We start from the raw sequence: 4,315 nt of genomic DNA, 5'->3' as shown, positions 1-4,315 counted from the left end.
AGTAATAATTGATATTAATATTAATAACAATAAAAAGTGAAGAAAATTGTGCTAAATGCGAAAAAAAGTTGTGATTTGTTGATCATAATATAGTATATATAGTTAAAGCTTAGTAAGCTATAATGAGGCCTAGGCTGTCCTATATTAAGTAGATCCCTGATAAAAGATCGAGAAATTTGTTGGCGTTTCATTTTGACTATAATGGTAATGTGATGATGATTAATTTTACTATATAAAAGTGTCATTTCCGGCCATTTCGAGAGGTACTGTTTCCTCAAATTTTCTCACCTCAGTCCCAGCCATGGTGGGGCTGAGGTGGTTGTGAAATCACGTTTTTGAAGTAGGCCTATGTAAAGTACATACTCAAAGACGATGTTTTTAAGCTTTGTTTTCTATGGTGTATACACACACATTAATAAGATCTCTATGGTTGTCAAAAATCCCTGATAAAAGATCATGAGAATTTCTTTTGGCGCATCATTGTGACTAATGGTGATGTGACGATGATGAATTTTACTAAAAGTGTCATTTCTGGCCATCTAGAGGTACTATTTCCTCAAATTTTCTCACCTCAGCTCCAACCATTGTGGGGCTGGGGTGGGTGTCGACTTACAAAATGCCCTCCCCCTCCACCTTTCAAAACAGATCTGTAACCTTCCCTGGGTATGACATTAAACTCCATCGAGTCGGCTGAGGTGGGTGGTTCCTCGGTCTGTGAAAGTCCCTCCCTGGTTCACCTCTCTTTCGAATTCCTGGATCTGGATTATTTATAATGCGTCTATTGCAATTTTCACTGTATCCTCTCAAACAGTCCTAAGAACGTTCAGAGTGCGCTACTTCACAGGGGGATTCGCCCCCTTGACCCCGCCGGGGTCATACGTAATTTGCATAACGGCTCCCCCCTTTCAAAATCCTGGCTACGTCCCTGGCCTGAATATTTTATGTTACTAGGTAGGCCTAACAATCGGGTATTAAAATAGGACTTTTAATGATGATAGGCTGTAGGCCTAAAGTGTAGGCTAGCCAGCCTTTGTTGAAAGGGCACTTCATGAAAAGGGGGGTTCGTTCGAACCAAACGAACCCCCCCCCCCCCCTGGCTACGGGCTTGATTCGTGCCTGAGCTACCTGGACTACCTGCTCTCGTCTGTCAATAACAGGGGTTGTATGGACCAGCACACTGGGGTAACTCCCTACTCGTCTCGAAAGATGTATTGGGTTCTTTAAAAAAAGAACATGAGCCCAAATATGTACGCTGAGCCTACGGTTTATAGTCCTTAATTATCCGAGACTTGTTCCACCACCAGTACCATAGACGCGAGGGTGCCGTTCGTACCAACGCCGACATTATGGCTGTGCGTTTAACAAAAATTTAATCCTAAAAATTCTACAAATTTACAAAAGTAGTAACAACGCTAATATAGCTAAAAACAAATACCCGGAGGACACGAAAACAGGACGGAGACAGAGGAAGCCAGGGTAGGAAATAAAGTTAAAGCAAAATCACTTGTTTCCAACGAGGTCCACACGATCAACGGGTACACATCAAAGAGGACGAAAAAGTCAGGGGAGGGGGAATCAAAAAACAGAAAAAAAGAATCAAAAAGTGAATTATTCACTACACGTTGCATAATTCCTACCTGCTACTGGGACGAGAAAATCACATGGTTAAAAATGCTATATCTGGACGAGAAGCCAGTACGCTACCAGGCGTGTCTTAAAATAATGAACGAATCGCAGTTCGAGGTTAAACAATTCACTCATTGTCAGATATGCAGACGATCAAGCTATGTTATCAAATACTAATACTAATAATGTGATTAGAGTTTTTTTATATATATTGAGAGAGAAATGATAGAAAATGAATTGTTCAACATTTCTTATCAATGCCATAAGGATGCTTTCGTCTATGATTAAATTAGCTGCAACAAACATGTACATTAATACAGTATAGCCTATGCAATGAATGTTATATCACAGACAGTATATAGGGTCTGTGGTTATATTTACTCGAGTCAGTTATCGTGAAGTATAAAATTATGCAAAACCACGTGTCATGAATTATTTATACAGGGTATAGAATGTTGCATCTCTAACTCGTTAGAGTTTTTCGAATAACAGAATGCTGATACGGCCTAAGGCTAAGAGATGTAGCCTACTATCAATTTACAGTAATTGTTTTTTGTTTGTTTTTTTTGTTTAATTTGTTTCTGGTAGGTGTTCATCGATTGAGCAGGTTTAATCATTTAGTAAATTCTGTGTTTATTGGTGGCAGACCGAACATAGACATATTTCCATTGACAGATCTACCAAGTCATAAAGGCATACTGAGAACAACGGGACGATCTAGCTTTTTGTGAAATGGTGGGGCGCAATATTAGAATTAGTTTATTTTTACAGAGGCTCTACCGCGAAAACTGTTTTCCTAACGCCTAGATAAAATATTAAATATTTTCATAATGATGTGGGCGATACAAAGTTTGGGGTGACATGGATTGTGTGAATTTGGAAGCATTAATGCAGACTTAATTAAATTGCGTTCAAGCTGGAAAGGGTCCAAGTTCAGAGCCGGGTACAAATTAACGGTTTCGGTTGATATGCGAGTTTCTTTATTTAGTCTTATATTATTACTTCCAGAGAACAAAGCGATCAATAATAATAATAAATAATAAATAAATAACAATAATAATAATAATAACAATCGTCTTCATTTGTCCTCAAATGTAATACTCCATGGAAATTAAATGGGCTGGGTACCTGTGGACCCACGAAAGCCGCAGTTTAGCTCCACTACAACTAACCCGCCTAAATCTCCAGAAAGGATTATTCGAGGAGCTGAGCTTTTATAAAAGACCCGAATTCAATACTCGGATGTAGAGCCGGGTCTCGAACCCGGGCCCTGACGTGCAAGAGGCAGGAAACATACCAGTTGGCCAAACGCTCAGCTCGGTCTTTAGATCTTTAGGAATTCAGGCAGGGACCCACGGTTCTGATGTTCAGGTAGAATAATTCGAATGTTTTTATATCTTTTTATGATTGGTCTGACAAGAACTCGCGATTACGAGCTCAATAAAATAAATGCCCCAGAGAGAATTCGACGGTTCTGTAGTGTATTAGTAGCAAGTTTAAAATTAGTTAACGGTATTTTATTTAGTCATTGTTACTCTACATCGCACTGGAATTGTTGATTTTGAATTCGATATACGGAAGCTTTTTTTGAATACAGAATCTAAGGAAGAAATATGGGGCTATGCCAAAACCAGGACCAAAACAAGAAATTTGACCTTTGACTACATTCATATTTTCCACATTATAGGCTTTAAAACGATGGGTCATTTACTGGATTCGACTTATTACCAAAGTTATAAATAGTAAAACTAGTAATTTACAGCTTCTGAATTATACAATACTGCACATTCTTAAGCTATTCAATTTAACCCCTCACACCATAGAAACAACTAATTCTAGCATTGCGGACCTTTACCAAAAAAAGAAAAAAAAATGGTATGTCCAAACAAAAAATCCTCACAGCTGTTGATGGTGCACTGGTGTTTTAAATATTTGCGCACGCCCTCTACCCCCCCCCCCCCCCAAAAAAAAGATAAAATCACGCTTGAGTACCTTAGTTAAAAATCACCTTATTTTGCGAGCTAGCGCCCCTCACATGCATCGCGCCTCCCACGTGACCTCTGTCCCCACATATCAGTGCCCCCACCCATCAGCTCCCCCTTTCAAGACTCCTAGATACGTCACTGGAACCTTGCCATGGCCTCGTCCAAAATCGCAGAAATACCATGAGCATTCTGGGATTGGAAAGCAAGCATTTTTAACCACCAAGCTACACTGTAAAAACAGCGTGAATGATTTAACGCAAAGCTCTAATCAATGTTGTCCTTCTTTGGTGGCACGTTTTAAAAAGCTAAACGTGTTTAGGCCCGGCCTAATGTGTTTAGGTTTCTGACGTGTTTAGCATTTGTGCTTAGATATTTGACATCATGATGTCAAATACCTAACCACATTTAATTCTGAATACGTCAAGATCCTAAGCAAATTAAGATGTATCTAAACACGTTTACCTTTTTAAACGTGTCACCAACGACGGGACAACATTGCGTGGAGGTTTGCCTTTAAATCCTCAACGTTGATTTTATAGTGTATTTATTTCACTCCATTTACACAAATAGTAAGCCACATAATTAAACATGACTAATTAACAGAGAGCTAAAACTGTTGCCAATCAATTGTTGTTGTCCATTGATTGTTTAATATACAGTACAATTATATCTATTTTTGTTTATCTAGATTCAAGGTTTATTAC

At 38.8% G+C, this 4,315-nt stretch overlaps 1 protein-coding gene across 4 annotated transcripts in view; it reads right to left on the bottom strand.

Moving 5' to 3' along the window:
• LOC117117685 (rhodopsin-like) overlaps positions 1-4,315 on the bottom strand; it is a 23,170-nt gene that overhangs the window by 15,016 nt on the left and 3,839 nt on the right. The gene's annotated exons all lie outside the window — the stretch shown is intronic.

This window comes from Anneissia japonica, unplaced genomic scaffold (genome assembly GCF_011630105.1).
Source record: "Anneissia japonica isolate Jap-2015-1 unplaced genomic scaffold, ASM1163010v1 scaffold13852_len218977_cov144, whole genome shotgun sequence".
NCBI classification, from domain to species: domain Eukaryota; kingdom Metazoa; phylum Echinodermata; class Crinoidea; order Comatulida; family Comatulidae; genus Anneissia; species Anneissia japonica.
This window is presented reverse-complemented; position numbering and strand designations above follow the sequence as displayed.